This window comes from Hypomesus transpacificus, unplaced genomic scaffold (assembly GCF_021917145.1).
Source record: "Hypomesus transpacificus isolate Combined female unplaced genomic scaffold, fHypTra1 scaffold_55, whole genome shotgun sequence".
Taxonomy (NCBI): domain Eukaryota; kingdom Metazoa; phylum Chordata; class Actinopteri; order Osmeriformes; family Osmeridae; genus Hypomesus; species Hypomesus transpacificus.
This window is the reverse complement of record NW_025814032.1, coordinates 1,412,972-1,425,117: the sequence shown is the minus strand read 5'-3', so window position 1 is coordinate 1,425,117 and position 12,146 is coordinate 1,412,972. Positions and strand designations below refer to the sequence as shown.

The window sequence follows — 12,146 nt, the reverse complement described above, 5'->3', positions numbered from 1 at the left end:
GGGGCGTCTTAATACTTTCCCACTATTCCTTCCATAGTATCTGTATCCGTACCGGTGCTCCAGTTGCCTCCCGCGGTACTCTAGGTCTCTGCTCTACGCTTTAAAATCGTGGCCTACCTAAAACTACCGGCGAGCGGTTGCCTACACAGAACGGACAATTCGTAAGCATTAAAATCACTATACTTAACTCTCCAGAGTTTGAGACCCTCCCCTGGGGTCTGCGCTTTGTGAGGCCGCTCCAAGAACAGCAGGAGAGCCTCCTCCACAGGCTGGGAGCGGACAAAAGTATGCCTATAGCCCCGCTGTCTACGTAACCCTAACCCGCCAGGAACCCTCACTGTCTTTGCGCCAGCAGCCCTAAATGGTCTGGGAACGCACCAACCCCCCGATTGCAATACGTGTACAGTTGGATACACTTCCGTAATGTCCACCACAACAGCACCCAGACCAACACCCTCCCCTATCGATCTTCTCCCTTTTACAGTGCGTTCACACTGCAGAGACGCGATGCGAGCGACAACATGTTTTCCATTCATTTTCTATGGAGCCAGGCGAATCGCTTGCGTGGTGCATTGTGGGTAGCGACGCGACAGAGTTGAGATTTTCTCAACTTTATGCAAATGAGGAGCGATTTTCGCTAGCGATGGCCAATTGGAGTGTTTTCTTGTTTCTCGTAACGTAACAACCATGGCAAACATTTCTAGCTTTCTAGGTTTCAAGGTGGAGGAGAAACTAATCGTTTGTGTGGCTGCTTACCCAGTCCTGTAAGATACATACTAGCTGTATTTGTACAGAGATATTAATTTAAAAAAAACAATGCATGGCGCAAGGTTTGCCGAAGTTGTGGGTGCTTGTACTTTCAAATTCAGTTTAGTCAAATTACGTAACTTCATTCTGTGGTAACTAGCTAGCTAGCCCGGCTGGAACTCCCTATCGTATCGACAGATTAGCAGAGACTGAGGAATATAGTAAAACGTTTTTTACACATGTCAACGTGTATGTCTATTAAACAGTTTTGTATGTTGTATACAAGTTGTATTTGATCGATGTTGCAACTACGTAAACCCAAGTCTGCACACTTGGCCATGACAACTACAATAGTGACTTTAGAGAACTACATTCTACATGTATCTGTTTGAAACGCCCCCGAGCGTGGTGAACTGTGGGAAGGCAAGCAATGGCAAGCGATTCGCGTCGCTGCAGTGTGAACGCACTGTTATACTCCTCCCGACACTTACTTCCACAGGTGCAGCCACTTGCTTAATTAGCGCAGCACTTGACCGCTCCCCCTAACTACCCCCGTCATTCACTACAGTACCGAACAATGGTCTTCACAAGTTAAATAAATGATCATTTCAATACTTAAATTTGGATATTTCATTCTCTTTTATAACTTTTTTCGAAAACAATAAATAGGACATTGAAAGAAAGAAATGGTGAAAAATCCCACAAAGGACCCAAAAGCTCAACAAAATGTTTTTTGGGACAAGCCACAAAAAGTTATAAATAGACCAAAACGTAGAAAAAAGTTTAACAAATACATCCTCATGTGTTCTCCCTTTCTGAGGAACACAGAAAAAGAATGTGAGTGTAACTGTACGTTTAGTGTCATTCATTCAGTCATGTACTACCTTCTTCTCATATTAATTAAAAGCCTCTTATACTCTATATCGAGCCTTGATACTCTGTATCGAGCTCAGGGGTTCTTTTATACAGGGCCCTCACATTGTCTGCTCCAACCTGAAACAAATACAGAACATTGTCCCTTTGCAAGGTACACTTGGAGAAAGTTGAAGGTGTCCATTTGACTACTGTGTTTCAAGGTTTATTGCTTATACCTCGTGTCTTTGTCTTGGCCTTGAAGTGGAGGCTCTAGGCTCGGGGGGGGGGGGGGTTCCTCTTCCTGCTGAGTTTAACACCATAGCAATTTAATCGATTGAGTCATATTTGAAATGAGCACTTTAAGGACTTGTGTCTCATGTTCAGACCACCACCATTAGCAAGTCATTACAGACACTTCAATCACAGCCACACGTTCACACACTCTCACCATCTGTGTTGCAAGTGGTAAAAAAAACTCAAAAGTGTACCCCCAAAGCGCTGTCTGAGCAGGCAGACACAATTTCCTGATCATCTAGGACCTCCACCTGAGAAAGTAAATCGCCTATTTGATCAATATTCAGCAACAGCATATGGCATAGGCTACATACTGGAGTATGACTACTATCCAAGCTGCTGCCACCAGGGTCTGAAGAAATGCCCCCTTCCACTCCTTCCATCAAGGGGCGACCCTGACAGCTGGAGAGGGCCAGCTCCTCAGCGGGAGTGAGTCCTGTGGAGGAGGGCCCCCTCCAGTTCTTTGCCAAATTTTTCTTCCTGTTGGCTCCAAGTGATTTAATTGTTCTAAATGCCCTTTGTATACCAATATCCTACAAAAGGGACTGACTCAGACAATTTAGCCTTGTACATGTTGGCCTTTAAATATGTGCAGGGATTGCATACTGCTACTTACCGGTTTGAATTATGTTTTTATATTTATTTTATATTTGCCCCCTCCATTGTTTACCACTGCCAGGGTTGCAACAAAAATAATACAGCAACAAAAGTTTAACGTTATGGAATGCACAAGTGTAATTATGGTCACATCTCGTGCCTGGGTCAGTGATATCAATAAGTCATGTAATTTACGCATTTACAGCGTTTGTAATTTTCTGCCAGCTTTCCGTCCTTGATTTGGCAGCAGCGAGTGTGTTGCTTTTTGCCTGTATTTTATGTCTGTATTCCTGATATGTTTGTATTACAATATTTCACGCTGGAGGAGCAGACAGTAGGTGCGTTTGACTTTCGGGTGCAGTCGGCTGCCTTGAAGCTGAGAATGCCATCGGCTGCTTCAAGTCAGCTGGGCTGCAGGCGGCTGCAGGCGACACCGATGCTGCATCAAGTCGAACGCACCTAAAGTTTGTAAGATTATAGTCTGCTCCTCCTGTGTGAAATAGGTAGCTGTTGTTTTGTCCATGTTTGCGATTGGACATATGGTGCAAACACCGCCCCTTTTATGTGAAAGTGCGTGTCTCTAGATTGGAAAGATCTGGGTTGAGTTAGAGAGTTGATAACCACCGTCATGAAACCGCTTATCGTGATTGCGGTTGTTGGGGTTTGTGAAGACGGGTAACAAAGTAATCCAGAGCATGTTGATCTTGATTCGTAGTACAGGCCCCTGGTAAACCGTGAATTTTTCACTGAAGATGCAATTTTCAGTTTCAAACAGTTTACCCATGTGGATTTAACACATAACTTGACCATAATCGAGCCAGGTACAGTGCAATGTAGTTAGTACAAAAATACTGGGTATTAAAACTAGGGCTGTCAAGCGATTAAAATATTTAATCGCGATTATCTTATTATTTCATATGATTAATCGCGATTAATCGCATTTAATCGCTAAATTATTGAATCTATTTAATCTGTTAGAATTTTACCCCAATAAATATTTTTTTTGTGGAAATAACATCAAAAGGGTGTACTTAACTTCAGATAGGCCTAACTGGATGATAATGTACATATAACAATTTCAGATGGAACACAACTTAAATTGTGAGGGAATTTTATTCACTCACAAACTTTACTGCTGTATAATAAACTTCCACAAAATTTGACTTATTCTGGAATATAAAATACATTTAAGACATGTTGTCTCATAGCCTACGATATCCTGCTCCATGATATTCAAATCTCACTCAAACATACTTCATATACTTAAGCAACCACGGATTGACCTTAATATTGAACAATACAGTTTCTATCTTGTTGAACCAAGTCAACTGCTCGCTACTTTTGCAAGTGTTGTCTGCCCCCGGAGCGAACGCTGCTGCTGCTATCGCTAATGCTGCTGTTAGCTGTGTGCTTTGCTTGCATGTGATAGTTTAGGCTGGAAGTACTCCGGTGATAACTAAACTCAGCATGACAATCAGTACACACAGCCTTAGTTTTGTCAACTGAACCGTCTTGGAACTTTTTGAAGAGGAACTTCCCATCTAAAATCCCTCTCTCCATCAGCAACCGTCGGCAGTCGAAATCAAGTGACGACAGGTGATTCCCACGGTCAAAAAGAAACCTGCATTAACGGCACCAATTTTTTCTTGTCGTGTTAAAATGAGATTGCGTTAACACGTTATTAACACGTTAATTTTGACAGCCTAATCAAAACACACATCTAGGATAAGTCAAGAAAGCAAAATCCTGGAATTTGAGAGTGCAAATATTATTTTCTTTTTATTTTCTTCACTGCGGTGAAATAACTAGCACTCAATGGTTCTAATGATTAACACAAAACAATCACACCTCACTTAAGGCGTGAAAATGTCAAAAATCTTTGAAGTTGAATATCTGGGCTAGAGCGTACCAGATTTACCAACATTCAGATATCTTCAACTATTTTCAGATTTCAAATGTATGTCGCATCATTTGAAAGCTTGCAATCTGCACTTTCTCAATCTATAATTTTTAAAATCTTTTTATCAAACTGTGTCACATATGCATTTGCAAATTGGTCTGTTAAAGCCAGGCCAATCTTGACCAAATCCTTACTTTCAATTCAACTGCCACTGCTTTGTCAGAATCTTCCATATAGTCGTCTTTACTCTTTTCCTTTGAGGTTTTACAGATGCCTATTTTGTTAACAAACTGCAATGTGTACTACAAGGACACATGAGCTATTCATTCACAATAAAAAGAAGTGTACGGTAAAGCAGTGCACTTTTTACAGATTACTCATGAGTAGTCTGACTGAGGTGTTATGCTTGGTGCCTTTTAGGATTAGACTTATCTTTGTCCTGAGGCTCACTTGAATGAGTTTGAATGATCCACCAGTAATTCTGTGTAGACCGGTGGATCATTTATATGCAGTCTTCAAATTTGTAAAATGACAATGGAAATGTCTACAGCAAAGAGAGAGAGAGAAAGAAGAGAGAGGGTGAGGAGAGCTAGTAGTTGGAAATAGTAAATAGAGACAGAAGTGATTTAACCTTTCAAGAATCCTGTTAAATTTGCCTGAAAACGCCTAAACAGCATACCCAAAGTAAATTGAAAGCTGTTCTTGAATCATTTGAAGTACATGCATGTAAATAGTCTCTTTTGAAAGGTGTCACTCTGAAGTTTTTTCCCGTTGTCAGGACCCCTGTAAATCCTACTGGTGTTGAGTAATAAAAGCTTGAACACAAGGAAATTGAAAGTTTATATTTCTACCTAGATTTTGTTTTGAAAACAGAGGCCTAGAGGTGGTAGGTATTAGCTGGAAGACAGAATTGGACCACAGCTTGAAGCCTTACCCAATTCAAATCACAGGTCAAACTTAATACCACAATATATTCATATTTGACACGTTTTATAATAGTACATCCAGTCGTTGTTATCTCTAATGAAAGGTGGTACTTAGAACTATCATATAGTATAGCTAAATCCCCCATTAGTATTGCTGAAACACAAAAACTGAAGCAGATTGGAGTGCTTTATCTGATTCAGCAGGATTGACGCACAAAGAACAGCTGCTTCTGTCATCCATTTTGCACCTGGACTTTTATTTGGAAGGCTCCACAGATACCTAGCATGTTGGGTATTAGCATTTGCAGCACTTAGTTACAAGGCTAACAAGCTCATTTGAAAGGCAGGCAAAGCCAGTTTGAGAAAATTAGCTTAGAACGAGAGGGGGGTGGGGGGGGGGGGGCAGGACGCACAGACCTAGTTGGCTTTAAAAGGCTGTCACTATGAAAGCAAATTGTTACCAAAATGCAAATGCATTTCCAAAAAATGCATTTGCATTTTCAGAATGTAGCTGCATTATTTGACTCATAAATGAAATTAGTAATCAATCATCCTATTTGCATTTTAATTTTCTTCTTCAAGAGTGCTCAATCTTTCACTTACTTAAAATGAAAAAGAAATAGACATTTGAGATTTAATTTTCAAAATATGCCCCAGCAAATAGATACCAAAATTCAATTTGAAATGTAAAATTTGAAAATTCAAATGCATTTCCAGAAATGCATTTTCATTTAAAGAACGTGGTTGCAAAATTGTGACCACAATTCAAATGCATTTCCAGAAATGCAAAATGAACGAAAAAGCATTCTGAGCGGCGCAGCACAGTGACGTTAGCCTGACGTTGTCATACTCATAATTCTAGTCAGAATATAAGTCTGAGAACTCTCCGTTGGGCTTTGACTACGGTGCGTGTTTCAAACGAGCCTGGAAAACAAAGGCCTCTTCGCTCAATTGGATAGACCTACAACCAATCAGAGCAATGTAATATGTTGTTTGTTGAAAACTAATTCAACCCAAGCGCTCTTTCGTGACGTTGTTGATTACGTTACTGTTGATCATCTGTCCATCATCTTATAAAGCCCGCCCTGGCAATTTCATTGGTCCGCCCAGATTCTGGTTTTCTGTAGTTGGTCCCCAATACGAGACCCTCCAGACCCAACTTCCCGACCAAATTTTTTTGGGGGCGGGGAGAAGTTGGGCTGGCAGCCAGGCTAGAGTGACGTCAGTAGCCGCTCTTCTTCAGCTCCCTGCTGACCGAGCTACCCATTTTGTTAGGTAGGGGGCGGTGTGCACATCTGCATTGCATTACATTGCAAATGTGCCGGGAAATTGATTGAATTGCCGGGTCTTTAGAGCAGCGTTCCCCAACTGTTGCCCACCGGTCCGTGGGTCATTTCGTACCGGGCCACACAAAAATAATTTGTAACATTATTTTGTTTTTAATTGATTATCAGTCTGAAAGACGTTTTATTCTGAAAAACTCCTTTCCTTCTCCGTGGGCCTTTTCCCCTGAGCAAAAAAGCTCTGCAAAGACTTGTGTTTACTAATTTTTAGCAAGTGTGTTGGCTTTATTGAGCGGTATCATGCGCCTTCCTCTTGACACATGACAAGTGATTGTTACCACTCAATGAAGCCTGTTGAGACAACAACTCTATCGGTGTTTTGGATGAAAGCTATCCTGAGATCGCCACTAAAGCACTGAAAGCCCTGCTTCAATTTCCAACATCAAGCGGGATTTTCTGCCGTGACAGCAATCAAACAAAATTATGGAATAGGGCTAAACTGGTTATAAGGAACGCACTTCGGTCACTGTCACTGTCGTAGCTTATAGTCACTCACAACAGTGGGACTGACACATCGAAAGCTAGCTAGTAACAATATAACGATGGAAAACCAAGCTAAGAAACTTAAAGATGGGGCTGAAAAATTAAGAGACACAAATACATCACATTCGCTACATATGGTTTTTTCAATTGAAAAAACGGCTGTTTATTTTACATAAAACTCCCCAATTTTTTTTTCTCAAATCAGCTAAACTATTTTCTTGTTCGCATTAGGTGTGGAAGTCACTAACTAGGATCAAATCAAACCCAGAATGTGCATGCATTAGCAGCGCAGCTGTCCAGGGCCTATCTTTCCTCCCAACCCGTCCCTGCCGGTCCTTGAAAATATGTCTTACATGAAAGCGGTTTGTGGCGCAAAAAAGGTTGGGGACCGCTGCTTAGAGGACACATCACAGATCATGGCGCTCCCTCAAATTGTGCGAACACTGTTAGAATTACCTGAGCAGGTAGAATCTAATAATATATCTGAGTCTGATGCCTGTGACCGAGTAGAACAAGTTATAGAGAGCTTGGCTGCCTACTGCATACAGATTTACACACGATTTTGCAGCCGCGTTCTTGAAAATGAAAATGCATTTCTGGAAATGCATTTGAATTTGAATTGTGGTCACAATTTTGCAGCCACGTTCTTTAAATGAAAATGCATTTCTGGAAATGCATTTGAATTTTCTAATTTTACATTTCAAATTGAATTTTGCTATCTATTTGCTGAGGCATATTTTGAAAATTAAATCTCAAATGTCTATTTCTTTTTATTTTAATTAAGTGAAAGATTGAGCACTCTTGAAGAGGAAAATTAAAATTAAATAGGATGATTGATGGGTCCAATGCCAATCTGGTGACAAATTCCTCACAGAAAACAAGATTTATAAACTGCCGGTAGAGTCGTATTTCTGAACGCACAGACATATAAAGGATATCTCTGGTTTCGGCAGAGTTTTGGGTCCCGGAAAATATCTTTATTTTTTGGATTGGACGTATAGTTTTGCGTCTAGGTTAACTTGTTTGAGGTGTGGGTTCTAGCTAAATTTCTGGTATTCTCTGCCCTCAGCACATTAGCAGCCATAGCTGCACCATCACCGTGGCAACCACACAAACAAGCGCCAGTCTCTTACACAGGTGATTAGTATTAGCTGATTAGTGGAGACACAAGACAAGCTATTCAGTCAACTCGTCTCATTAAAAGACTAAGAGCACCACAACACAACTACTACCACTAATGATACTGCCATATCTTATGCCACTACTACAACTACTAATTCTGCAGATGCTGCTAATATCTCTTTTAGGCCAACTAACTACTATGCTAATGGTAGGCTACTGTTTTTGTTCTACTCATTGAAATTGGAGAGCACAGTGACATCTAGTGGTCAGCTAAAATTGTAGCAGCCGTTTAAACCAACTGAATGCGATGTACCAGTAGTTTCTGGCGGTACTTAGCCTCGTCAATTATTCAATGTCGTTAATTTTTGTAAGGCTACGTGATGGTGTAATTTTCGTGTTCATTCATTAAAACCATACATGTGTATTTGAGAACTGTGTAATTTTTATACAATAAATATGTTTTACTGTGATGTACTGGTCTACACCACACTTTGTAATGTTCTGCAAACAGTATAAGGGCGGTAGAATGCTTAAGTGTATGGAAGTATTAGCGTAACGGTGCGTTCACACTGCAGACTTTTTTACCGCTCAGCACCGCCGGCCTTCCCAAAGTGCACCACGCTCGGGGGCGTGTCAGACAGATTCATTCAGAGCTGTAGTTCTCTTAAATCACTGTTGTAGTTCGTATAATGTCATGGCAAATGTGCGGACAAAATACAACTTTTACACACATTAAGCAAAAATCCGACACACATTCTAGATCTGACATGATCTTATCTACAGCACACAATAGGTTATCTTTTTCCACACTTTTTTTAGGCCGAGTGAAAGATTAAATCCCACCTGCACTCTATGGAACGGGTCTTGTTCCGGCTGGAAAAAAGATGCATCAGACATAAACGTTGACATGTGTAACCTTTTATTATATTACTCGAAATGTCTGCAAATCAATCGCTAGATTATGACTTGCCACTACACATTCACTGTATGGATAGCGAGTGGCTGCCAGCCAGCATTTCAGCGTTGAATGTCAATCGTATGCCGGGTGAGCTAGCTAGACTATGCAGCTAGCACAGAAGAAAGTTACGTAATGTGAAGAAACTGAATTAAAGTACAAAATACAACACACCAGGGACGCCGACAACCTCAGCAACCCTGCGCCAGGCATCATTTTTTTTGTTTATGTCTCTGTAATCGAACATAGACGTATCATACAATACTGGGTATGAAGACACACATACGATGAGTTGATCTTCCATCTTGAAATTGTCAAACCTAGAAATGTTTACCATGACCAACAGTTGCTACGTTACAAGAAACAAGAAACCAACCCGATTGGCCATCGCTGGCGTTTTCACGCTCGTCATTTACATAAAGTTCAAAAAATCCAACTTTCGCCGCCCCGCTCGCCTTCCCACAATACCCTACGCGAGCGTTGACGACCCGCTCGCCTTCCCACAATGCCCTACGCGGGCGTCAACGCCTGGTTACATTGAAAATGAATTGGAAGCCGACGCCCCGCTCTGCCCTCCCCGCTGCAGTGTGAACGCACCGTAAGGGGTCCCATTATCCTCCACCTAGCTCTCGACGCTCGTTAGCAATTTTACCAAAATGTCGTTATAATACAAATTAAAAACGTTATGTCACAACATTGTACTTTAATATATAGATACACAACTATATTATAACATTCCGGTTTTGAAATCCAATCAGGATATGCCTAGAAATTTTGCTTTCCTGATTTTAGCAGTTAGCCAGGGGGTCCCATTATCGTCCACCCAACCACTTTCAATGGAGAAATGTCAGTTTGACGCGGAAGGCAGATGCTACACATACGGTTTGAGAGCGTATTTACATACTCAAATCTCAACGTAAGAAGCTGTAATTTGGTGTGCAGCAATATAAGATGTGTACATATCGATGAGTTACTTTCTTTCGTTGCTGCTGCATATCTTCTTTAAGATATTAACGGAAGAAACGGTTGTGGACGATAATGGGGCCCCGAACGTTGGAGATTTAGAGTGGACGATAATAGGGCCCTTTACACTAAATGACTGCTGATACAGAGTGGTAGCTTACACACCACTCTGCTTATATAGCTGTCTCATTCCTTACATTTGTGATATGTATTGTGAATCGGGGGAATACTTGTGGGGACAGTGGGGGTGTGCTTGTGCAATATAAAAAAGCAATGTAGGCCTACCATAAAAGGGTTCAGCGGAATCGCTCCCTTACTCCGGTAGCATCCATACTCTATCGTCTTTTACTTTCTGCTCTTCTGCTAATAATTCTCAACTGTACTACTCTACTGCTAATGAACTATACTCTTCTGCTAATATAACCTACTTCTCTTCTGCTGCTGAACTATACTCTTATGCTAATATAACCTACTTCTCGTCTGCTAATGATAATTCTCTAATCGTCCTCTAATAATAACTATGTACTCTATTAATAACTGTTCTTCTGCCAATGTAGTGTTCGCCTCCTATTAGGACGACAAGCACTGGTCTCTTTCCCTCTTCTAAGGTTTAGAAGTGCGCCACAACTTTGAACCAGTTTGTGACGTCTGAAGCATTGAACGTCATCAATCACGTGGCATCGTCATTTCACACAAGCTCCAAACCACTTTTTCGAAACTGTGTGTATTGGTTTTACGACACAAGCATCGATGCTTGTGTATGGTCAGTGCCCATGGACGGATTAAGAAACCACGGGCCCCTGGGCCTGGACGTGTCAAGGGCCCCCCCCCCCCCCTTTTTTTACGCTGTTAATTTTTTTATCGCGAGATTAACGCAATATTCTTTTTTTCTATAAACTGTTCAAAATATATTTTTTTAAGCTCATGTAAGGAATCTCACTTGTCCTGACTAAGGCCTACCAGTAAAACATGTTTAAAGGATCATACAGTGAAATGTTATGATGTGTTATGATTGAGGGGCTCCATTCAGACAGATCAGGGGTGGATAACATCATAATGGGGTCTTCATGAAGAACAACTTTACAAAAATGCCACATAAACAGCGCATTTGTGTGTATGTTGGGGGTGGGGGTGCTTAGACAGAGCTCTAATGCTATTGTTTTGCACTTACTTTTTGGATTTCTCCCTACAGAGTTGAAGGGCCCATATTGCATGGAGTACTCAGCCCCTCTAAAGTGCTATAGATAAACTGAGGGGATAAACACTCACTTGAAAGGTATCATGATGGTTTCTTTCTTGTGACATCTTCAAAGTGAATGTTTAGGCTATTCTTTAGTTTTTCAGTAGGACTTTTGGGCCTCCATATGTTCCGTGTACTTATATGTTATGCCAGGTGCTTGAGTTGTGTTGTCATAAGAATTTCAGTGCCCAGTCTAACCTTGTGTTGTTCTGTGTACCTGACAAATAAAATACTTGAACTTGAACATATACCGGCTATGGCACATCGTGTCATATCATCATAATAATGCAAAGTTAATAAAAGCGACTTAATAAAAGCGACTTAGGGGCCCCTAAGCCAGCGGCTCTGGTTTAGAGGCCCCCTGAGCTCATGGGCCCCCGGTGCCGGTAGGCTCATTCGGTAATCCATCCCTGAGTAGGACAATTGGGGCCCTGTTACTGACATGAATTAATTAAGCATAGCATATACCGACTACGGCGCATCGTATCATATCAATACAAAGTTAATAACAGAGACTTCACGCAAAGGATCTGGCTTAGGGGCCCCCTGAGCTCATGGGCCCCTGGTGCCGGCAGGGTCGTTTGGTAATCCATCCCTCAGTAGGACTATTGGGGCCCTGTTACTGACATGAATGAATTAAGTCTAGCATATACCGGCTATGGCGCATTGTGTCATATCATCATATTCATATCAAAACAATGTTAATAACAGCGACGTCACG

The 12,146-nt window shown here is 41.3% G+C and overlaps 1 protein-coding gene across 1 annotated transcript in view; it reads left to right on the top strand.

Annotated features, from left to right (window-relative positions):
* Window positions 1-12,146, top strand: part of brinp1 (bone morphogenetic protein/retinoic acid inducible neural-specific 1) — a 228,838-nt gene that overhangs the window by 71,823 nt on the left and 144,869 nt on the right. The window lies entirely within an intron of this gene.